The 26,059-nt window shown below is 40.7% G+C and overlaps 1 long non-coding RNA gene across 1 annotated transcript in view; it reads left to right on the plus strand.

Annotated features, from left to right (window-relative positions):
• The first annotated feature begins 5,605 nt into the window (after positions 1-5,605).
• The window catches only part of LOC129057758 (uncharacterized), a 226,882-nt gene continuing 206,428 nt past the window's right edge, over positions 5,606-26,059 (plus strand). Inside the window, exon 1 of the long non-coding RNA XR_008522512.2 lies at positions 5,606-5,743. This is a non-coding gene — a long non-coding RNA (uncharacterized LOC129057758). The remainder of the gene's footprint in view (positions 5,744-26,059) is intronic.

Raw genomic sequence — 26,059 nt, forward strand, 5'->3', positions numbered from 1 at the left:
ATGGACTGTTTCAACAGCCACGATGACTCAGAGTCCAGGGAGCCAGAATAAAAGCCTGCTGCTCCCAGGCTACCTCAGGGTGGGGCACCAGCTCTGAGCTGTTCCTGGGGGAAGTCACTGGTGGTCATCAGCTCTGCCATGTACTGAGTTGGAGGGCCTTGTCAAGGCTCTAACCATCCAGAATACATCCTCTGCTATTTTCACCCAGCGAGAGGGAATGTGGGTCCTACCAATCCACATTAGGATGTAGTGCAAACCCCAGAATAGCCCTCCTTCAGCCTCAGCTTCAGCAGGCTCAGGCAGAAGCTTTTCTAATCAGCCTCTGGATCAGAAGCAGGGCTACTCTGGTGGGAGGCTGTTCTTTAGGCATTTCAGAGTTAACCTTGCAATAGGTATTTGAGTGTAGAGAGTTTCAAGATTCGTTTAGTCCTTATTTTAAACTTTTGCTTCCCTTCCTCAGTATTATTGGGTGTGTTCTTGGGTTGAGTTTGGAAAGCTCTGCTTTGTCTGTCTGTCTTTCTTTGTCCTCTGGGTTCCTTTGGTAACATTTCTAGTCCTCATACTCTTCCTCCTTGATATGGTTTGGATGTATGTCCCCTCTAAATCTCATGTTGAAATGTGACCCCCAATGTTGGAGATGGGACCAGGTGGGAGGTGATTGGATCATGGGGACAGATCCCTCATGAATGAAGCACCAACCCCTTGCTGATGAGCGAGTTTTTGCTCAATTAGTTCACATGCGATCTGGGTGTTTAAAAGAGTCTGGGACTTCCCCCTTCTCTTTCTTGCTCCCTCTCTCTCCATGTCATGCATGGGCTCCCCCTTCTACCATGAGTGGAAGTTCCCTGAGGGCTCACTAGGAGCAGATGCCCACACTATGCTTTCTGTAAAGCCTGCAGAATTGTGAGCCAATCTGTAAAGCCTGCACCTTTCTGTGAAGCCTGCAGAATCATGAGCCAATTAAACCTCTTTTCTTTAGAAATTATCCAGCCTCAGGTTATTTCTTTAAAACAATGCAAAAAAGAAAAAAAAAAAAACAGGCTAATGCAGTCCTCCATCCATCATACCCCATCTTCTTCCACCTCCTCTTTCTTCCTTTTCTTTCTCCATCTCCTGTTTGGAGGGGGATTTAGGAGCCTCAGGCTTCCCTTAGAGCAAAAGGTCTTAACCACTGTAATGCCGTGGACCCCACTGGTGGTCTGATGAAGCCTATGGACCCTTTCTCAGAGTAACGTTTCTTAATGCAGAAAATAAAGTACATACAATGAGTAAAACATAATTCAATAATATTTTATTATATTGATATATAAAAAACTTCAAAACCCCAATGTGTGAATTAGTATGGCATGTGCTTCCTATTAATGAACTTAATAACAACATTTAGTGTGGGCAGGGTTACTCCCATAAAGTTTGAAGTAGTAACGGGCAAAAAAAAAAAAAAAAATTTTTGTATATCCGCAACAACTGTAACAAGATATAAAAGTATCCGCATGTCTATGGTGACAAAGACCCAGTACTATGAATACTACTCTGGTTTGTTGCTTCCTTTTATAATTGAAGGAAAAGCTAAATTTCAGTTAGTGATGAATGAAAATAAAGATGTAATTTTTTTTCCCATTCATGTTCTTGGAATGCCTGAATTCTATCCTTGGGCCCTTGGTAAAAATGTCTGTCCTAGTGTTTGACGTGTATCTCGAATATTCCTCTGCTTTTTTCGTCTTTGCTACCCATCATAAGAGCCATCATCAGTCTGCCTTCCTGCCGCACCACAGAACCATGGCTTGTCTGAGCAGGTTGCAGGTTGTTCCCTGAGGTCCCACCACTAGTGTTCTTGGCCTGGCAACAGTGTCTGGCCCCAGCCTGTAGCTACAGAAGGGAGTTAAGCATTTGACTACAATGTACTGAGATATAAAAGATATAGTATGCTTGTTCTTCAGGATGTCGAAGCAGGCCACCGTCTTAGAATGTAATTCTACTAAAAACAAAGATTGCCCGTGAGGAAAACTCAGCTCTCATATTGGTAGACATATGGGCTGGCTTGAAATCGACAAATAATTGTATCCCATCCCCATTTGGCTTTATTTCAAGACAGGAGATGAATTCAATATTGAGCAAAACTATTGGCTGAGTGAAAAATAGATGTTCATGAAGCCAAAAAAGAATATAAAAGGTGGAGAAAAGCTGTGAATAGGTCATCAGAGAGTGACAAAGGCATTTTATTAGGGGAAAAGGTCATGTGCAGAAAGAAACCCCTGCCGTCCCAGAGATACCATATATGTAAACAGAATAAATCTCCAAGGATGCCTGTAGCAACTCCACGCGTGTGGTAAAGAGAAAGGAAGCAGTTGGTCTGGCTGTGTTCTCGCCCACACATCTTTTCACTTTTTATGTATATTCCTGCCCAATTCTCCTTTCTCCCCTTCCTGGGACTTAGAGCTTCCTGGGGCTTATACACTCCATCCTTTTTCACTTACGGCACATTGATGGGCAGAATGCCAAAAGAGAATAAGCTGGGGCCTTGCCCTTGAAGAGGGTAATGGAAAGGAAATGATTGGGGTTCAAATCCTAAATCCTTCACTTCATTTCTGGGGACTTTAAATGAGCCATAAACCCTGCTGAATCTTACTTTTTTTTTTTTTTTTAACCTGAAAAGATGAGAATAAAGCAACCATTTACTTCAGAGTGTCATATGAGGATTAACCTTTCTGTTCTTATCTCTCTGACATACCTGAAGTGGAAAGGACACAGGTTTTGAAGTGTGACAGGCGTGGGCTTGTCACTTAATCTCTCTGAACATCAGTTTCTTTGGCTGCAGAATGGGGATAACGATATCCACATTGTAGGTTTGTTGTGGGGTTTAAATGCAATAAAGAATTTACCAACCAATACCCTGGCGTGGAACAGGCGCTCAGGAATTAAAATAAAAGAAGAAATGTGTTTATTGTTTAGGCATCTGCTAAGCTGCCATGCTTTCCTGTAACTATGTCCAGACAAGTTTTAAGAGGTACAGATTGGAGATCTGCCTGCTGACAGCCCACCCTCCCACACTTCCTGTTTTAACGTTCAACTTGTGCTGCCAGGGGCCTCACATTTGGTTTGGAACATTTTTGGCCGTCAGAACTAGAAACAGGTGTGCCCGTCGTCCACCTGCCGGGGTCACTGGTAGAGGCAGAGACTGCAGTGGGCTTGGGGGAGACACAGACTCCCTGCATACCTGTCGCAGCTGGGCCACTTCCTGCTGGGTGACCTTGTGAGGGCTTCCTCATCTCTAAAAGGGGCAGCAATTCCCACTTTGCAGAGATGTGGCATAAGGTGACAAACTTTGCAGATGAATGGCGTAAGGTAATGAAGCAGCAGGGACCCAGCAGGCACTCAATCCTGCAGCTGTCAGCAGTTCTCAGAGGGCCTCTGTAGGGCCCTGTGTACATGGGACCGAGCTCTCTTCCACCCTGCTCTTCCCACAGCCAGATGCACTTATATTCAGAGAGACCCAAGCTATGCCCAGACATTAGAAATGGATTCCTGGCTGGGCACGGTGGCTCACGCCTGTAATCCCAGCACTTTCAGAGGCCAAGGTGGGTGGATCATGAGGTCAGAAGATCGAGACCATCCTGGCTAACATGGTGAAACCCCGTCTCTACTAGAAATACAAAAATTAGCTGGGTGTGGTGGCAGGCGCCTGTAGTCCCAGCTACTCGGGAGGCTGAGGCAGGAGAATCGCTGGAACTCGGGAGGTGGAGGTTGCAGTGAGCTGAGATCGTGCCACTGCACTCCAGCCTGGATGACAGTGCAAGACTCTGTCTCAAAAAAAAAAAAAAAAAAAAAAAAAAAGGATTTCTAAAAATTGTTAGTTTTTATTTATTTTTAAGAGACCAGGTCTCACTCTCAGCCAGACCGTGGCCACACTCTGGCACATAGCAGATCCCAAACAAATGTGAGACCCTTCCCTTCCCTCTCTCCCTGCTTAGTGCCATGGGCTTGCCCAGAGACACAGAGGAATTCTCCTTGCCGAAACTGAACACCCCCATGAGGAGATCTACTTTCTGGGATGGTTCTCACCCTTCCTCCCCTTGCCTGTCTGACGCCAACCCCTGAGGCCAGCACACCTCATCCCTTGTCTGTTTTTCTGGACCCCTGACTCCAAACCATGGGTACCCCACTACCTCTCTGTTTTTGTTGTTTAACTCACACTGCGTTATGTTTAGTTGTTTAGTTGTTAATTGCTGCTTAACAAACTACCCCAGAATGTAGTGGCTGAAGACAACCATGTTTATTATTTCTCAAGGTTCTGTGGGTCAGGAATCAGGGCAGAGTGGATGGAGCTGGCTCATCTCTGTCCCATGTGACATTTCCTGGGACTGGGACAACTCAGACAGCTTCTTCACTTTTCTGCACCTTGGCTGAGAAGGCTGGCAGGCTGAGCTCAGCCAGGACACAGTGTCTCTTTGTGTAATCTCCCGTGGCCACTCCACATGGGCTCTCCTTATAGCCTCTCTAGCAAGGTGGCCAGACTTCATGCATAGAGGCTCAGGGCTCCCAAATTACAAGAGCAGAAGCTCTTAGGTCTCCTTGAGACTGAGGCCTGGAACTGGTGGAGCATCTGTTCAGTTGCATTCTATTGGTGAGGTCAAGTCACAGGGCAGCTCAGATACAAGGTGGAAGGGGAAAGGTCTAAACAAGGGCGCGAATACAGGCATGGTGGCTCATAGAGGCCACTTTTGGATACCAGCCACCGCCTTCCCATGTTCTTCAGTGACGACAATGGCTGAGAACAAAGCTGCTTTGCCTATGTCTGACCCACACAAAGACTTTCTCAAGAGTTTCCCCAGTGAACTTCATTGATAAACTTGTGCTAGCCCCAGCTGCCCCTGAAATCCCTGATTAATGACTGTCACAGGCTGAGAGCCAGCAGCAGTGGAAGACATGATGATCAATAGTCTCTGATTCCATTCAAGCCCTGTTAGAGCCTCCTCTGCCCACCTGACAGGGTCGAGATAGGCTTTCCGGATAGCTGGAGAGCAGGAGGGCAGTGAATTACCAGGACAAGTCAATAACAAATTGTTTCTTTTTTCCTGTTAATAAAGCCGTTTCCTGATAAACACAGGGGATGCTCTGATAACAGAGCTCTGCTGTCCTGCTTTTCCTCATCGCAGCCCAGGTCCAGCTGCTTAGGCTTTCTGCATACATGGCAGAATATTGAGATTCAGCAAATGAAAGGGCTGTGTAGCCTGTGTACTCTGTCTTTTTGAGAGGAGTGGCAGGGGGAGGGGCCTTGGGAAAACGTGGGACAGGCTGAGGGTGTGACCTGTAAGCAGGAGTGGGAGGAGGTTGGGCACAGCCTGTGTCCCCAGTGCAGCGTTTCCCACACTGTGTTCCTGGTATCACCAGCTCCAAAGGATGGGAAGAGGTGCTCCTCCAGAGAAAGGAGTCCATGAACAACAAGCTTAGGAAAAGCACATATCCTCAGGCTTTTCTTAGAGTGTGTCAGCTCATCTGCATGCCACCAAAGGCTCTGAGAAGGCCTGCAGCTAGGGAACATGTCTAACTCTGTTCAAACAAGTATTTCCAAACTTAAGGATAGGCCATACTTTTTTTCTCTAGGACAAGATTAAAGACACATGTTCTGAGGAGCACACTTTGCGAGGGCTGCCTTTGGAAAAGCCAGGGACACCAAGTGTGGTCATCTGACCCAGAAGGGAAGAGCAGGGCTCTGAACAGGACCTGAACAGGAGCTAAGCCACAGGTGAGCAGCAAGGCATGAATGGATAGGTGGTGAAAGTGGGAGACAAGAACCAGGATATATTACAAAAACTGACCAGGAACTCCTATGGCTTACCTTCCTATCTGCCAGGGTGTTCAGCCTGGCTTTGAGTGCAGAGTTATTTTGAGCAGGTTATGTTGCCCCCAGTGTGTAAGGGTCTGGGGATGGCGGATTTATTTACCCTGACTTCCAAGCTTCAAGTGGCCATGCATAACCCCCCTCTTTCCTCTGCCAGGTATGTCAGACAGACCCACAGTTTGCCATGTAAGATCTGATACATATTGCGAAGGGCACAACTGCCTATACTGTGTGAAATTTGTGAAGCATTGCATTGAAAATTGGGTATTGTTAGTATCAGATAGGGAAGAGGAAAAGGGAAGTAGGAGAGAATTAATGAGAGAGAGAAAGAGAAAATGATTACTCCACTTTTCCAAATCTCTTGCTAGAATGAGTTTAGCATATATATTTAATGTGATTTTTTCTTTTCTGATTAAAAAAATCTAACCTATATATGTATTAAATTAAGATGTTCCTGAAATGAGGAAGAAAGCTCACTGTTTTAATTGCATCTTTTAAAAGATCCTGAGACGTTTCCATCTGCAAATGTGATGTAATAATGCTTTTACTGCTTACCTTTTGCTGAGACGTTCAAATAAAAATTTGAGTGTGAAAGTGCTTTGAAAACTGCACAGTGCTGCACAGATGTAGGGTATCATTATCCTATTTTTGCTGCTAATGCTCTTGTTATGGATTGAATATTTGTGTGCCTACCTCTCCACCACTTCACATGTTGAGGCCCTGCCTCCCAGTATGTCTATATTTGGATATAGGACCTTTAAAAAGGTAATTAAGGTCAAATAAGGTCATAAGGGGGCTCCCTAATCCAATAGGGTTTATGTCCTTATAAGAAGAGGAAGAGACACCAGAGCTCTATTACTCTCTCTCTCTCTCTGCCATGTGGGGATGCAGTGAGAAGGTGGCTGTCTGCAGGCCAGGAAGAGAGCCCTCACTAGGAACTGAATCAGCTGCCACCTTGATCTTGGACTTCCCAGCCTTGGGAACTGTGAGAAATAAAATTTTGTGGTTTTTAAACTGCACAGTCTTTTGTATTTTTATGGTAGTCGAAGCTGAGATACCTTTTCAAGATAAAATTTCCTTTTGAACTCTTGCTGGGGTCAATATCCCCATCAACGAAGAGCAAACCTTCATTCCAGCAGACTCCAAAACACTCAGAGGAAGCTGATTGCTGTTTTAGATACCAAGGAGAATTGAGTTGGTTACACACCAGCCCCTCCTTGCAACTCTCTTGTGGCTGTTATCCTCCCAGCCTCTGGTTGCGGCCACTTGGCTTGTTTTCTGCAGATATATGATGTTGCATGAGAACTAAGGCATTATGTAACCTGCTTTTCATCCCCACAAATGAGGAAGGAGTAGATATAAGGGCTGAAGTAGCTTCATGTGAATAGTGACTCAGCTAAAGAACAGTTTTTACCAAGGTCCCCTCAATGGTTATCGTTAAGGTCATCTGCTGAGGCCCTAGGATGATAGTTCTATTAACAATTACTATGATTGGGCATGGTTACTCACACCTGTAATCCTAGCACTTTGGGAGGTGAGGCAGAAGAATCATGTGAGTCCAGGAGTTCAAGAACATGCTGGGCGATGTAACAAAACTTCGTCTATACAAAGAAGTTAAAAAAAAAAATTAGCTGAGCATGGTGGAGAGCTGTAGGACCTGTAGTCCTAGCTACTTAAGAGGCTGAAGCGGGAAGATTGCCTGAGCCCAGGAGTTTGCGGTTACAGTGAGCTGTGATTGTACCACTGCACTCAGCTGAGGCAACAGAGTGAGACTCAGTCTCTAAAAAAAAGTTATTATAAATAATTTTTTTTGCATATCTACTGTATGCCTGATAAAGTGCTAGACACTTTTAAGTATTCTATTTCACTTAATTGAAGGTAATTAGACCTTCTCTGGCAATACCATTTATGAAGTAGATTTACCTAAATAATCAACTCTAAGTTTTACATTCAATAACTGTGTATATCAGTGTCTGACTTCCTAGTTACATGTTGCCATATTATAGGCATTGTTTTTCCTCAGGGATTGAAACAATTTTGTGATGGCATGCAGTGGCAAAACTGGATTTAGACGCAGCGTCTCTCTGATTCTGGAGTGAATTCAAGTATTTACTCATTTATTCATCAGAAGCCCATGTCTTGTGTATATGTCCCATGTTTCTTCCACTGAGCTAGACACTAGGACTATAGAGAGTTCACGAAGACAGGCCTCAATGGGAATATACATTTTTTTTAATGTAGAATTTCTACTTTTCATAGTAGTAGACAGGATAAAGGAAAAGCTACTGGTACTGCCATGCTTACATGACAGGCATTACAAACATATGTAAGTAGTTTCAGGCTCATTCCTCCCAAAGGCAACCACTTCTAACCCCTTTAGCTCTATCTTCTGGTATTTATCATAATGTGTTTATCTTCATATTTATCATAATATGTTTATCTTCATATTTGTTTGTATTTATGTTATTGTTAAGTATCACACAAATGCAGAAACCTGCAAAAAAAAACAAATGTGCAGCATAATGAACTAGAAGAGGATTGCCCTTGTACCCACCTCCCTGGTCAGGAGGTAGAAGCTGAAGTCACCCCAGATGCTTTCCACATGCACCTGTCAATCACAGCCACATACTTCCCCCCCAGACTATCCAGGAGCCTGTTATGGTCCTCCCTCCTTTATTTTTCTTTATAGTTTTATCATCCAACTGTTTATTTGTGGAGGTGGTATATTTTCAAGTCTCTTATAATCCGTAGGCTCCTGTTACGGGTTGAACTATGTCACCATAAATTCATATGTTGAAGCCCTAACCTCTAATACTTCAGAATGTGACTGTATATGAACAGGGACCCAAAAAAGGTAATTAAGTTAAAATGAGCTTATTAGAGTGGGCTAAATTCTGGTATGACTGGGATCATAAGATGAGAAGGTTAGGCCACAGACGTGTACAGAGGGAAGACCACTTGAGGACACCAGGAGAGGAGGTCCATCTACGAGCCAGGGAGAGAGGACTTCGGGGAAACCAATCCTGCCAACATTTTGATCTTGAATTTCTAGCATTCAGAGCTGTGAGGAAATACATTTCTGTTGTTTAAGCCACCTAGCCTGTGGTACTTGGTGATGGCAGCCCAAGCAAACTTATACCACCATTCTCCACCTTTATAATTTTCTTGTAATTTATTTTGGAAGAGGCTAGATTATTTGTCATATTGAATTTCTCACAGTCTGGTTTTTGCTGATTGATTCCTGTAATTTAATATTTGGTTCTAGAACTTAATCATATTTAAGTTTGTTTATTTTGGGAGGGAGGAGGCAAAACTATTTTGTAGACAGTGGTGTGTTCTTTCACCAAGAGGCACATAATGATCTCTTGTCTCTCTTTTTGTGCTGTTAGCAGCCATTAATTCTCAATGCCTATTTATTACAGATTATAAAATGGTGATTTTTGATTTTATCTTTCTTCTTATTTATTGAAATGCTCATACCTAGAGAATTTTTGTCTCATATAGTTAGTTTCCTGGAGGTGCAGTTTGTTTAAAATAAAAAGAGCAGAGCAAATACTCCATTCCATTTATTTAGTAATTTTCAAATTAAAGAGTTAGTTCTAAAGAATCCTCTAAAGATAATTTTATGGAGAGGAGGATATCAGGGTAAACTGACAGATTTAAGAATGTTTCATTTTACTGCATTTATTTTTCTTAATGATGCTCAGATTGTCCAGTCTTTGGCCAGGGAGAATCTCTTCTACTTAGCTCCTGTGTCCTTTGATATCAGCTGGTAGAGAAAAATTCTCTCTCATACCAGAATTTTTCAGACTCATTGTGAACATTTTCTTATGCAGATCTGGAATCATCCATTTCCCCAAGATGTCCTTGTTTGTTTTTGTTTTTAGTGAGAAACAATAGATTGGCATTGTTTGTAGGCCTTTTCACTGTATAGAGCTAGGATACACACAAACACACACACACACACACACACACACACACATGAGTTCATACCAATACCTCCTCGCCTAACTCAAATTTAGAACTACAGGGTGCTTATGTAACCATATTTATATTATATATGCATCTCCTTTTTTCCACACAGAAAATTCTGGTTCTCAAGGCCCCCATACCTCACCCAGGGATGAATAGAATTAGAATATCACATCATTACTTATTTCTCTATCCCACATTCACACAAAACATTCTTAAAGTAGCAATGCCAACATCACCATCAACATAATTACTAAAAGCAGGTTTTTTTAAATTGCATATGCTCTTCTCATTCTCTCCTTTTTATCATTGTACTATGTCTATGTTGTCAGAGCAAACACCACGATTTGCAACGTTCTCTTCTTTATTTCCTCATTTAGTCTTATTCTCCATGCAAACACATTTAATGCTCATGATGAGTCTTTAGGTCAGTATCTAGCCAGTCATTTTAGTTACTCAGATCTCATTTGAATAAATTTTTAAATATTTAAGGAAGAGCTCAAGAGAATGATATTCTTTGAGTTATTGTATGTGAAAGTAAGTTTGTCTTCAGTCTATATACTTGAAATTTAATTTTACTGAATATAAAATCTTTGGTTTATATTGTTTTTTTCCCTTGAGAATTTCAAGTATGTTACTCCACTTACTTTCGGAATTCACTATTTATGTCAAAATTTTTGATGACAACATTATTTTCTTACCCTTATAATTAACTTGATGTCTGTTTGTTTTTCTTGGATTGCCAAAGCATGCCTGGTTATGACCATTCTGGGCTGATTTTCTCAAGTAAATGCTGTGCTCTTTCAATATGCAGTTTTGCATATGTGTATATTTAATTTCAAGCACATCTTGAATTGCAATTTTTAGTATTTGTTTCCTCATTTATTCAAACTTTTGGTCTTTGATGTCTCCCATTATACGTATGTTGGATCTTCACTGGCTGTTTTCTAAATTTGTTTCTTTATCTATAATTCCTTTCATTAACTTTTTCACAATCCTTTATGTTTAATCTTATTTTTCTCTTAAAGAATTATCTCTTGTGTTTATTCACTCTTGTGTGGCCTCTTGTTTTGCCTTCATTTCTAAAAGCAGTTTTTTAAATGTCCCTTTTTTCTGAGTTCTATTTTCTCATTTCCTATTTTTTCTAATTCTGAATTATATTCTTTCATCTCTTATATCATTTTTAACATTGTTTAGCCCATTTTGTGATAGTAAGTTATAATTTGTATCCATTTTGCAGATTTGGCTTTCTGGTGTGCTTTTATTATCCTTAGGGATGCTGTGCTACTCTTTATTTTCTTTCAATAACTTTGCAGAGCATTTGGCCTTCATCTATTCTAATGATCATTTTTTAATGTGAAATTAGTTTTCTCAAACTGTAATAATAACAATATTAAACCTATTAATATATTATATATTAATATACAATATATTAGTATTTAATTAATATAATAAATATATGATATTTAATTAATATAATTAAATATAATAATAAGGGAGACCTGGTTTAGGGGAGTTTTTCTAATTTCATGGCTAGAAAGTCCCTCTTCTATTATTTTAATGAGAGGTAGATGTACTCCCTTCTAAGCGTTCCTTGCTCCTTCCCCAAATTTTATCTAGGCCTTATTTTTTTCTTTTTCTTTATTGTCCTTATTGTTTTCAATCTGGGTTCTATTCCCAGCAGTTTTTCCTTAGAGGGGGGATTTTTCTTGGAAAGCAACTTTGGTTCATTAATTCCAAGAATTCACAGGGTGCAGACTGCTTTATGTAGAGGGCACATAGAGAGCAATATGTGCTCACTTGCTATTAGAGTGTGTAAACCCCTCAGTCACAACAAATTTGCAAGAAATGGGTACCCTGAACTTTTGAGTGAATACTTGTTGGTTATTTCACAGTTGTTAGATCCACCAATTGCCCACTGATTCCACCTGCTTCCTCTGCACAGATCCTAATAGCATGCAGGTCTTGAACTGTCCCTGCTTTGTTCTCACCCACTCACAATATGGGATTCATGGGGTATCTTGTCACCTAATTTTGTTTCAGAGGTTTTTACATGAGTTCTAGTTTTTGCTCTCTTAGTTCTTTGTGCTTTGGGGGGATGATTTGGAGAGATTAAAAGACACACACACCTATCTCACAACCATCTTCCCAAAATCTTATACTACATTCCATGGTTTGTCATTTTAAGACATTATCTAGTAACTTCTCTCATTATGGTAGAAAATAATTTAGCTTTATTACAGGCTGGTGCCCACTCACCTGCTTTCTCTCCCTTTATTCTTCCAATTTAGTTATTTCACAAAGTCAGTATTTATTATTCTAACTATATTGGGTACCACTGAATCAAATATGTTTGTTTCTTTTCTTATAGATGTATCTCCCCCAAAGTAATTCTGGCATTATTAATTGTTATTGTTTCTTATATTTTTCTCTGGCTCCAAGCATTATGTTTCTTCAAGCCCTTTATTTTAGTTCCTGTTTTTCATGTTAGAGGTTTTCATGATTTCTATTTATCTCTGAATTTATGCTCATATTTAAGAGTAGACTTAAAAGTGGAATGGAGCTTTCTCTGTGTATTTGTGTTGGGGAGAGGACTTGTCAACAAGGGAATTTGTCACTGACTGTCCTTTCCTTTGGGGTACCTTGAATGTTAGTATAATTAGGTATTTTTTTCTCATGTTGATCACATTCCCCAGAGAAGTACCCTCCAATCACCTGCATGAGAGGGATATCCTCTGACAGAGAAAGGGTCTGAGGATTCCACTATTTGGCATGTAGATCCTCACATAATGCCTCTTTTCAGCCTCTCTCCATCACTCTGGTGAGCAGGCTGCAACTTCTATGGTTTAATTTTTTTAGAACTAACATGTTCTTTGTTCTTGCTGTCCATCTTTTTACATTATGTATGAACACTTTACATATGCTACGCCCAATCAGTGTATTAAAAGTTACTAGAACAATTATAAATAAAAGTTGAAATAATAAATTATCTTGCACATCACTTTCCTGGGATTTGTGCATCTGGTCCACAGAATATATGTCTGTGAAAGGGAAGGCTACTTACAGTAAGATAGTTGCCTGGGCATCTCGCAACTACCTGCTGTGTAGACTTTCACCTTCCTCCCTTGCCATCAGCCTTTGTCTCCTACCTGTCTTCAGTGGACCTGATGCCTGCATGTCCTGAGCTCTCAGGTGACTTCCTTTAGGTATTCATCTTTGTAGCCCTTGGAATGCAGCTTCCCTTGGCCACTCCCCCAGCTTCAGAAGTTAATTGACCTCTATTATTTTCATTGGCAGCTTTTACTAGTCTCTTGTCTCCATGTATTCACACTTAAAAATTATTTTACTGTCATTTTAATGACCTTTTGAGGGGGTAAAGAGATTAATATATGTGTTCCATTTTCCAGAAATATATTTTGAGAATGGACAATAAACATTGAATGGACAATAAACACTATTAACATAATGTTAATAAACATTAACAGAAAAACGTTGAACATTTAGTAGGGACTGAATGCTTGTGCCCCCATCCACAATTCATATGTTGAAATCCTAACCTCCAAAGTGATGGTATTCAAAACTGGAGTCTTTGAGAGATGACTAGGTCATGAGGGTGCAGCTCTCATGAATGGGATTAGTGCCCTTATAAAGAGACCTCAGAGAGCTCTCTCTTGTCTTCTTTCTACCCTGTGAGAAGACAAGGAGAATCAGCAGTCTAAAACCTGGAAGAGGGTGCTTACCACCCCCTGGCTGTGCCGGCACCTGATCTGAGCCTTCCAGCCTCCAGAACTGTGAGAAATAAATTCTGTTGTTTAAACCTCCCTGTCTATGGCATTCTGTTACAGCAGTCAGAACTGACTATTTTTTAAATCTCATGTTCACATAGCACCCTATAGTTCCAGAGCACTTTCGGATATAATTCTTCATTTGAATGTCCCATGGGGTAAGGAGCAGGGAGATCGTTATCCTCCATTACTTGTGGCAAAGTCAAGACTGGGAGTAGTTGCATGAGACAGCAGCGGAACTGAGTTAGAAACAAAAATTCATGACTGTTGGTTGTTGCTGCTTTAATCCTGTACAATAACCATAGATTCAACAAACATTTTTTACTTTTCTAAGAACTGTAATTCTGAAATTCCAACATATTATCTCTTATTGACAGGCACCAAAGACTATAATATACAGCAGGGACCCTATTTTTTATGAATAAAGACTTTTAGTCAACTATAGAAATATAAACATGACCCTTCTAATGCATTTTTAACAACCTCTATTTCTGGACATTAGCCAAAGTTTGCATCTTTAGCAGTAACTGATTTGCCATACAGGCCAATTCCTCCCTTAAGAATTCTGCTAAAGATTTGACCTTAACCTTGACTGGTTCCTTTATTTCCTTGTTCCAGTGGATTGATTCTCTCGCATGTGATTTCTGAAGCCTGTGTGAAGTGGTATTTAGCAGGTTTTAATTGATTGGATTGCCTTGGTCAGCAATTGGATTGATCTTATATGCTACCCTAGCACTACTTGGCTGCCTGGATGATAAGACGTAAAAACCCTTTCTCAGACATTGAAAAAAAAAGACTATCTCCCTAAAGCTCATTATTAATTGGTTGCCTTTTCAGGCTGACAGACTATAGGCAATCAATTATGGATTTCAAAACTATGAACTTCACACGGGCGGAGATAAGCTCCTCTTTTCCATAGCTTTTGTGGTAAGTAGTGATATCTTTGTTATCTGGCCTAGGTAAGCCCAGCCAGGTGCCTTGCCTCTGAAACCACATTTCCTCCCTCTCTGGGGCTGCTTCATTCCAGCTTGGTCACAATCTTCCCTGGACCAGATATATTTAGAGAGTTGAAGAATATAAGTAACTTTTTACCTCTTTTCTTGGGTTTAACATCAAGTTCTCCTGCTTGAGTCAATAAAAGAAAGCAAGATGGTATGGTGGAAAGAGCAAAAGTTTTGGGGTGAGTCAGACTTGGGTTTGTATCCCATATCCATCCTTATAGGCTGTTTGATCTTAGATAAGTCATTTACCCTCTATGAGCTGCAATGTACTCAAAAAGCAAGAATAATGATATTCTCCATTGTTGAGAGGTCAACACAATTAAATTAGGTAAATTAAAAGGCCCAGCACACAGTTTCACATAAAATTAAACATGAACTTACCATATGATCTCGCAATTCCACTCTTTAGAGAAATGAAAACATATGTTCACACAAAAGCTTATATGCAAATGTTGATACCAGCCTTAATTGCTAATAGCCCTAACTGGAAGTAATCCCAAAGTGCATCAACAGGTGAGTGGATACACAGATTTGGTATGTTAATACAATGGAATGCTAATTAGCAATAAAAAGGAGTGAACTATTGATACATGCTTCAACATGGATGACCCTCAGAAACATTATGCTGAGAGAAAGAAGCCAGACACAAAAGACCAGATACGATAGGATTCCATATGAAATGCTAGGAATAACCAATCTACTCAACAGTGACAGAAGTAGATCAACAATAACCTGGGGCCAGGAGTGGGGATGGGGTTGCTTGGGAAGGGGCACAAAGGAATCTCTGAGTGATAGAAATATTTTTTCTATATCTTGAATTGCGGTGATAGTTATATGAGAATACATGTTGGTCAACATTCACAAAATCATGTACTTAAAATGTGTGCATTTTATTGTATATGAATGATAGCTTAATAAAGTTAATTTTTAAAAGAAGTCTGTCTTAGTGCCTGACACATAGTAGATGGTCAATGAATGTTGCTTCCTTCTGTTGGTTTGTGCCCAAGGAGGACAGTTTGCTTGGTCCCTGCCCTTGAACCCACAGTCTTAGGAGTGGGACAGTAATATATTTTCTCAATGACTCTCTCATATTCCTTTTTCCTTTTAGTATACTCTTGCCAGCTTCCAACTTTCAATATCTGCTACCATGTCTTAGCTTGGGCTGCCTAGCAAAAATACCACAGACTGGGCAGCTTAAGCAACAGCCATTTATTTCCTCACAGTCTGGAAGCTGGAAGCCCATGATCAAGGAGCCAGCATGGTCAGGTTCTCATGAGGACTTTCTTCTCGGCTTGCAGACAGCCACTTTCTCACTATGTCCTCACATGGCCTTTCCCTGGTGCATGCCTGTGGAGAGAGAGAGAATTCTCTCCCTATTTTTATAAGGCCACTGGTCCTATTGGAGTAAGATCCTACCCCTAAAACTTCATTTAAACTTAATTATCTCCTAAGAACCCTATCTTCAAATACAGTCACACTGGGGGACACAATTCAGTCCAAAGGATATCCTGTGCCTGAATATTTTTCTTTTAGAACCAGAGAAGGCTGCCCTGCCTGCAAGTGGTAGTTTGGTTTTATTGGGGAACAGACCTTGGAAGCAGCCCTCAAATAACTACTTTTGGAAATTGATGTGCAAATAGCTCAGCTCCCTTGACCCTCAGGTGGATAATCATGAGGGATGTGTTTTATACCAATTCTCAAAGTTCTCCATTGAAATAAAGCATCCATCACCTATAGGTAACTGGATTAATATTACACTTTTGATCAACTGTATTACCTCCCTCTATCACTAGCCCACCCCTCCTAATGCTCCCTCTACCTGCCAGATACACCTTTTTGCCTTGAATCCTTGTGTCAGGGTGTGATTCTGGACGAACCTAAACTAAGACAGTGACACATGTTGTGGGCAGGCTGAAAGACAGAAAGTCCGACAAGTGTATATGCATCAAGCCATGGAAGAGAGATTAATTGTGAAGGAGACAGTGATTCTGACTAAGGCATCACAGAAGGTTTTTGGAAGTGGTGGAGTTTGAACTTCATCCTTGAAGGATGAATACAACTTTGACAGGTAACTCTTATGGGACTCAAAGAAAAAGGGGACTGGAGAGTGAGAGAGAGAGAGAGAGAAAGAGATAGACAGAGATAGAGAGAGGCAGAGAGAGATACCCAAACTTCAAGATTTAGTGGGAAGTTAGATGATTAATAGATAAAGCACTTGTCATGTTACTCTGTGATTTAATGTCTCATCCTCTAAGTGTTGTGGGTTCCAAGAGCAGGATTTCTAGTGTCTAGTGTCCTAAGAGAGCCCTCAATGTGAATCTTCCTTACCCCAAGGTGCTAATAAAAGGAAAAACTGAGCTTTTGAAAAGCTCTCCCAAGGCACAGCTCCAAAATTTAGGACAGAGTCCAAACTCTTGTTTTAATAGCTTTGGCCAAATTCATGTTCAGCATTTGATTTAGAGCTTGCAGTGTTAATATTTTGTGCATTGGGCCAATTCTCCAGTGATTTTAATATTTCATTTATCGACTGATTTAACTTTTAATAGTATCCAAAGCCATCTCATTAGATTACAGTGCTGAAAGAGTGCCGCTGTAATAGCTATCCCGCTGTTCAAGTAAATTCAATTTGGACAGATGTAGCTCAAGGCGAAAGGGAATCGTAATCTCTGAAATAGTTTGCCATCCTATATTCCAAACAAGTCTTAGCTCCTCTGCGTGCATGCCTTGGACGTGATCTTTAAAGATCTTGAAGGACCAGGGGAGGAATACGATCTGGACATGTTTGATAATCGTTGCCATGTTGCACTGTACCTATGTGCTGTGTCCTTGTCACAGCCATATTTGGGACAGTCTTAGAGAATTGTGGTTGTGCCTAATTAATCTCTGAACCTCTAGTACACAAGGTAGAGACTTAGGAAATGTTTCACTTGAATTGGAAATGCGTTTTTGTTCTCAGGCGCACAGGGAGCTCTGTCCTTGGTCCTGAACTGCTTCACAATGTTAAACAATGACTTTGATGGAGCCATAGAAATGAACTTCTAAGGATAGTGAGCTAGGAAGGATCATAAAAACACTGGATGACAGAATCAACATAAAAAATATTTTTCTTTCTTTCTTTTTTTTTGTAAGTAGTCATTCTGGTTTTATTCATAATAATTATCAACTTTTTAAAAAAATTATACTCTAAGTTCTGGAATACATGTGCAGAATGTGCAGGTTTGTTACATAGGTATACACATGCCATGGTGGTTTACTGCACCCATCAACCTGTCATCTACATTAGGTATTTCTCCTAATATTATCCCTCCCCTAGTCTTCCACCCCCTGACAGGCCCCAATGTTTGATAGTCCCCTCCCTGTGTTCATGTGTTCTCATTGTTCAACTCCCAATTATGAGTGAGAACATGCAGTGTTTGGTTTTCTGTTCCTGTGTTAGTTTGCTGAGAATGATGGTTTCCAGCTTCATCTATGTCCCTGCAAAGGACATGACCTCATCCTTTTTTATGGCTGCATAGTATCCCATGATGTATATGTGTCACATTTTTTTAATCCAGTCTATCATTGATGGACATTTGGGTTGATTCCAAGTCTTTGCTATTGTGGATAGTGCTGCAATAAATATATGTGTGGGGCTAATATCTAGAATCTACAAGGAACTTAAACAAATTTACAAGAAAAAGCAACCCCATCAAAAAAATGGGTGAAAGATATGAACAGACACTTCTCAAAAGAAGACATTTATGTGGCCAACAAACATATAAAAAAAAAGCTCATCATCACTGGTCATTAGAGAAATGCAAATGTAAACCACAGTAAGATGCCATCTCACACCAGTTAGAATGCTGATCATTAAAAAGTCAGGAAACAACAGATGCTGGAGAGGATGTGGAGAAATAGGAACACTTTTACACTGTTGGCAGGAGTGTAAATTAGTTCAACTATTGTGGAAGACAGTGTGGCAATTCCTTCAGGATCTAGAACCAGAAATACCATTTGACTCAGGAATCCCATTATTGGGTATATACTCAAAAAGATTTTTCTGTGCTGTGACATCCACAATTTTGGTAAAAAAACAAACAAACAAAAGTAGCAGATAAATAATCCTGTAACACTGTTTGCTCCTGGAAGGCAAAGACTGTCATTTCTTTCTGTATCTCCAGAGCCTAGAAGAGTGCTGAGTACAAGTCATATGGACAATGGATAGTTCTTGAATTAAGGCATAGTTACAAGGCCTATTGTATTAGTCTTCTTTCATGCTACTAATAAAGACATACCCAAGACTAGGTAATTTATAAAGGAAAGAGGTTTAATTGACTCACAGTTCCACATGGCTGGGGAGACCTCACAATCATGACAGAAGGTGAATGAGGAGTCAAGACATATCTTACATGGGAGTAGGCAAGAGACCTTGTGCAGGGGAACTCCCATTTATAAAACCATCAGATCTTATGAGACTTATTCACTACTACAAAAACAGTATGGGGGAAATTGCCGCCATGATTCAGTTATCTCTACTTGGTCCCACCCTTGACACATGGGGATTATTACAATTCAAGGTGAGATTTGGGTGGGGACACAGCCAAACCATATCACCTCTATTCTGTCCAAAAGTCTGATTTTCACAAGTATCCAATGGAAGAGATAGAAAAGACACAATTTAGCATGAAAGAAAAATAAGATCTTCAGTGGATGGTCAATTCAATAATAATAGACTTACGCAGTCAGAAAAGTGAACTTTTCCTTTAGCCATGTGATAGGAGTAAGCTACACAGACCATGGAAGTGACAGTTCCACTCTGATCAGACCTTATCTGCTTCTGGGACTTCAGTCCTTGAATATGTGCCAGGCTGTCTGTATTAAACTCTTGAATGAAAACTCTTAGGCACAAAACTGCACCTTCTATGGGGATATAGAAATATTAGTTTGATTTTTCATTTAATCTAAAAACATTTATTGAGAAGCTTCCCTCTGCCAAGCATCTCAGTGATACAGAGGAATATAAGACATGGTCCATCTTCCTAAAAAACTTACAGTATAGTAGTGGGGCAAGGCAAAAGAACAATTACCCAAACTGAAGGCATTTAGCAAAAACCTAGGACAGTGTAGGACAAACAGTGAGTCAATGCATACTTTTTGAATGAACAGAATTTAAACTTCTGTAACTTTAATGTATGTCAGAATCACCTCCTAGAGAATTAGTAGATCTGGGATGGGAGCCTGGAAATCTGGATTTTAATATGTTCTCTAGGTAATAACCATGATGTTGAATGTGACATTCACTTTTAGGTGAGATATCAGTAAAGATTTTCAGAGCTTTTCTCAAAGGGAAAAAAGGAGCTTGACATGGGGGGAAGTATAGGAAGGACATTCTAGACCCAGGGACGGCAGGACAGAAGGTGCAGAGGGACACTTAAAAACATGGTTGTACTGGAACAGTCACACGTGAGATTGGTTTGTTTCCTCAAAAACATGGTGATTTTCTTAACTGGCTGGATAGGCAAACCCTGCCTCCCTTCCTCCCTCCCTCCCTTCCCTTCCTCCGTCCCTTCCCTCCCTCCGTCCCTCCCTCCCTTCTTCCTTCCTTCCTTCCTTCCTTCATTCCTTCCTCCTTAATGCCCCCCCCATGTAGCCCTCCAAAATCTGTATACCCTGACAAATTTTTTATAAGTCCAACAGTTACCTGGCTGGAACAGATGCCAAGGTAGATAAAAGGACTGCACACTGGAGGGTTTCACTGCATTATTCTTTTGCTCTCTCCAAGTATTCCAAGTTAGTCTGAGTCTGATATGAAGACACTAATTAGTTTTCTAGGTGAGAGTGTAGGGAGAACTAACCTTAGGTAGTTATAACTCATAGGCAAGCCAACTTATTCTTGGGTGTTGGAAAGAGCTTAAGGTAAGAGTAGTGGAAGAACATTTCAAGTACCTTGGCTTCATAAAGGACTCACAGTTCTCTTTGTCTTAATCAAACCTGTGAGTGCCTATATTTTAGACACCACGGAGTTGCAAAGCTGAATAAAAGGCCTGCCTTTAGGAGCTCATTATTGGGTAGGGGAATTTAGATAAGAGCAGAAGTGACTACATTGTCAGGTAGAAAGTACCCAGCATAGCCCAGTACCTGGCACTTGTTAAGTATTTGCTAAATGAATATATGAATATAACTTGCCCCCCATTCCTCAAACATTGCCTAATTGGGATGAGGCAGAGCTGTCCTGGGTGGAGGGTGTCTGCAGTTCCTGGATGTGCCCTGACAGCAGGATGCTCCTCCCACTTTTCCACCTTCTTGTAATAGTCCCAGCCATTCAACTCACTACTTGTCCTCCAAACTTCGCCTGCACTTAGTGCTTGTTATTGCCTTTCTAGTTTTGACCTTGCGTCTTCTCTCATGATTTTGAGCTCACCTCAGGTCACCTTGGGTGATGACCCTTGTGGCTGGACACAGAGGACGCTTCTCCCTCAGAACTGCCCTAGCTTAGCAGTTGGGACATATATGTGCTACTAACCACAGAGGCTGAGGGAAAGTGGAACTAACCTCCAATATAGAGAAAGCATTGTGGAAAGGACATTTGAGCTGGGTCTTGAAGGCAGGGGGTCATTTCACCTTGTAAGAGCATGAGAAATGGCCCACAAGGCCATGGAGAGGCATCCCCTGAGAGTGCAGAGGATCTGCCCTTATGATCTCCATCCTCAGAAAGTGGGGAAATGCTCAGCATCCCTCAGATTAGTCACTGAAGACTGAGGTTTGTTCTTCTTGAAACTAATTCTGCTTCCACCCTCTAGAATGCAGGAAAATGAGTTTCTAAAAGAATTCTCCCTGTTGTCATGAGGACAATATCTTCCCCTTTCTTCTAAACTCACTCCCATCTGATATTGAATGAATATTGACATTGGATAAAGAAATCCATGTTTCTCCATCCATTGGTTAATCATTATGTTGGTGTCACTCTTGCCTAGGTCTCAGTGCAAATGTTACCCCTTCAATAAGCTCACACCTGCCCCTGCCCCAACTCAAAGTCAGATGAGATGAAAATTCTTTTTTTAAAACTATATGTTTATTTATAATTTATATCTATTACTATATATGGGTTATTAATTTACATGCATTTATATATTACTATATTGTAATATATATTTGTATTTTATGCAAATATAAATGTATATGCAATTTATATATGTATTATCTTGTATAATATACACAAAAATAGAAAATTTAAAGGTTTGGGATAATAATGACATAGATAATGTTCTAAATTGTTTGTATTATAAAATCTTTCTTTGCTGCCACTTTTTTTTACTGCCCTTGGAATTATTAGTAATATTTTGAAGTAAGCATTAAGATTGGATAGGCTGCATTAGTTTTAAAATTTTAATACTTGACAATACAGCAAGATATCATAGTTCTAAGTTCAGCTTTAAAAAATATGTTTGGTTTGAATGGCTGTCAGAGTTGAAAAGGATTCCTCACAAAGAGGTGTTGATCCAAATGGAACAGGGCACTGGTGGCTGTGCTTCCTAAATTATGATTCTCATTTTTTAATGCCATTCACCAATTATGCAAAGGCTTTTATTGAAATAGGGCTAGTAAATTTCCATCTTCCTGATGTCAGGCTGTTATTCTTGCAAACTAATTGGAAGATATTTCATTTTTCCATTTTTAAGCAAATGCACCCAAAATGTATTGAAACTTTATTTGGAAGATTTTTAAGCTTGCTAGTGAATTCTGTTTAAGTGTGCATGTGTGAGCATCATTATAGTTGACACACCAACTATACAGGCAAAATATCACAGAGTGATGGAAATGTTTTTTAAAAATGCTCTTCGATACATGAATTTCTTTAGCAAAGCAGTTACTTTCTCACTCTTTACCTTGAAGGGTCAGATTTAATGTGTGTGTTTTTTTTTTAAATATCTACTTATGGCTCAATGCTGAGGACTACTTGTCATTTTAGAAAAGGTCACTAAATTCGACACCCTGTCTCTTTGTAGAAGAAAAATATGTAACCCACCTTCAAGTTCAACAACTAATTCAGGTACATTGTGTGTTCCCAAAGAAGTTCATGATCAAACCACTTATCATTATGAAGTCTTGTAAAAATTCTACTACTTTAAATTTCCCTTTTCCTGTTATATATAATCACATTAATGGAACTCTGTGGTACTATGTGCACCTGCAGCTTATGTTTCTTTGCCATGACAGCCTGCCTACAACTGACCCTGTGAATGAATTTTGTGTGTGAGCTATCTTTATAACCACACTCTTGGATCTTTTTAAAGTTCCAGTGGTTGTGTTTCTACAGTGATCCTGTAGAACAGTTACTATTATAGACTATTAAGACCGTATCTTCTTCAATAAAACTTTCCTTTCATGGTGCACATTAAAGTAGTTCTTTATAAGTATCATTCGGGGTCATTACATCAGGGCCCCCAGAATGTGCACTGCAGAACGTCATGGGCACCTGTTGCATAGAATACAGTGTGAATGATGCCTTTGGAGAATATAATATTCAAACTGCACAACTATCTGAGGCATTGGAATGAAATACTTCAAATCCATAAAATGGAATATGCTGGAAACATCTGCACTTTAATCCAACTGCCTGGCAAAACATTGATACTACATGTGTTCTAATAGTCATTTTCCCCCTAGATTTCCCCACTGAAATTTTTGTGTGTGTCTTTCAAATGTATTTTTGACAAAGAATGCATTTTGATTTATTGCAATTTTGCCATATTGTAGCTATGTGTAATTCAGCCATATTACTGTGGCAGGAAAAATGAGAGATTATTAAAAATCCCTTATGCTGGATGCTTTGCACTCGTAAAGTCCAATGTATGTCTACTTAGGGTCTATGGACTCGGCAGTCAAGCCATCTTGGTGAGGACTATTGCTTTCCCAACAGGATCCCACGTGCCCTAGACACGTGGCCATGGCATGTGGATTGAGGGAGTGCGCCAGAGTCATTGTGAGTATTGAGTTAGCACAATGTAAATTGTCTTATTTTTTTAAGGTAAATAAATATGGATAGAAGTTTTGTATTTTCCTCTCTTGGCATCATAGGATTGACTATATCCCATCTCAGAAATCCCTGAAATTAAATAACTTCTTCCTCTGTGCTCCCACTGGTCCCTATACTTAAAAAAATTACAATGTTCTTTTCATAAAAATTACGTATGTCTATTGTAGGATATTTGAAAGGTAGAGAGAAGTATGTAAATATAAAAATAATCTGTAATCATATCCCCTCAGAAATGGTCACCTAAAACCTTTTTTTTGGGGGTCGGGGGGAGGGAGACAGAGTCTTGCTCTATCACCCAGGCTGGAGTGCAGTGGAGCAATCTAGGCTCACTGCAACCTTTGTGTTCAAGCCATTCTCCCACCTCAGCCTTCTGAATAGCTGGGACAACAGACATGCACCATCATGTCTGGCTAATTTCTGTATTTTTAGTAGACATGGTGTTTCACTATGTTGGCCAAGCTGGTCTCAAACTCCTGACTTTGGGAGACCTGCCTCAGCCTCCCAAAGTGCTGGGATTACAGGCGTGAGCCATGGTCCCCGACCTAAAATCTTGATATATATGTGTGTGTGTGTGTGTGTGTGTGTGTGTGTGTATATGTGTGTGTGTGTGTGTGTTTGTGTGTGTGTGTGTGTATATGTATGTGTGTGTGTGTGTACATATATGTGTGTGTGAGGGGGACACCAACATTCAGTCCACTGCAGCCAAGTAATGAATATTTCAGGCTTTGTGGATCCCAGGGTCTGTGTCATCACTATTTAACTCTGTTTTTTCATACGAGAGCAGCCACAGACAATATATAAATGAATGAGTGATGCTATATTTCAATAAAACTTTATTTACAAAAGCAAGCAGCAAGCTAGATTTGCACTGTAGGTCATAGTTTGTTGACTCCTAATATATAATATATATAATATAATATATATATTATATATACTATAGTAATAACCATTTAATGGACACCTACCATGTGTTAGGTGCTTTACATATACTATTTGACTTAATCTCTAAATATTCTTACTCTTATTTCCCAAAAGAGTAATCTCGGGTGTCCCCCTCAAATTCATTTGTCAAACTTCTAGTCCCCAGGATGATGGTGTTAGGAGGTGGGGCCTTTGGGGGTGATTAGGCCATGATCCTGGAGCCCTCCTGAATGGGATTAGTGTCCTCATAAAAGGGGCCCCAGAAAGCTCGCCTGCTCTCTTTTGTACCACATGAGGACACAGTGAGAGGACAGCTTTCCATATGCAACCCCGAAAAGGGTCCTTACCAGAACCCCATCATGCTGGCTCCCTGATCTCAGACTTCCAGCATCAAAACTGTGAGGAACAAATTTCTGTGGTTTATCAGCCTCTCAGCCTATGGTATAAGCCATCCAGCACAAATGAACGAAGACATTTGCCCTTTACAGAAGAAGTTCACCTGTTGTGTGGAATCATCATTCTTCACTCCTCATGACTTTATACTTCTGAGCAGAGCCCCCTCTCAGCCTCCACTGTGGCCCGGGGTTCTGCACCCTGACTTACCCCTCAGGGGTCTGACCAGTGTCTTGCACATAGAACTTTCTTTGACACCCTGTCCCCCACCCCAGCAGCTGTTCTTATGACTGAGGGCATTCTCAGGGCTGGCAGGAAGTCCCAGACAACTAACAAGTCACCCCTCCCCTCAGCAGCCCTCAATCAGTGACTGACAGAAGGTGCTACATAAATAACCCAGCTCCCTCCCCTGCCTTGGGCAGGCTAACTCTACCCTGGTTCCCAGAGTCACCCAGGAGATTCAACTTTGCTCAGCTTGGCAGCTTGCGTCCTTCTCTTCTCTGTCTCCCCTCCACATTCCTGCATTTCCCTTTTGGTGTCTCTTGGGCTCCCCTCCCAAGCAACTTCCTCACGTCCACATTCTTTCTTCAGTCCCTGCGCCTGTAAGCTCCTGTTTCCTCCCTTGCATAAACTTTCTCCCTGTCTTGCTCTCTCTGTAACTTTATTGTTTTCCACTGTGCTGGGACATTAGCAGGTCACAACCAATATATTTTCTTTGTGGGTGAAGTGACTGATCTCTTTCAAGAACTAGAACAGAGACTCAGGGAACAAACCCTCAGCATAAGCCACAAACCCACTGAGGCAGACACAGCCCCTTGTCTGTGTCTTCCGGCTCAGTTGCCTGCTCCTTGGTGTCATAGGTGCTTGGTAACATGGCACCTCCCTGTCTGTGGGTGGCAGGAGAACAGCCTTTGAACCCATTTGTTCGAGACTGCATAAGGAGAGTTGTTGCATTTGGGAAGTGCCCTGAGGGCCTTAGGAGGAAGGGCTCATCTAATGAAGGACTTTTTCTGAGCATCCAGAAACACCAAAGGTCTTGCTGTGTTTTCTCATTTTTAATTTGTTTTACGTAGAAAGCTTTTCTGCAGCTCACAGAATGGCTTCATTGAGGGTCACTAATGATGGCATTGTG

The sequence above is a fragment of the Pongo abelii genome, chromosome 12, assembly GCF_028885655.2.
Source record: "Pongo abelii isolate AG06213 chromosome 12, NHGRI_mPonAbe1-v2.0_pri, whole genome shotgun sequence".
In the NCBI taxonomy this organism is placed as follows: domain Eukaryota; kingdom Metazoa; phylum Chordata; class Mammalia; order Primates; family Hominidae; genus Pongo; species Pongo abelii.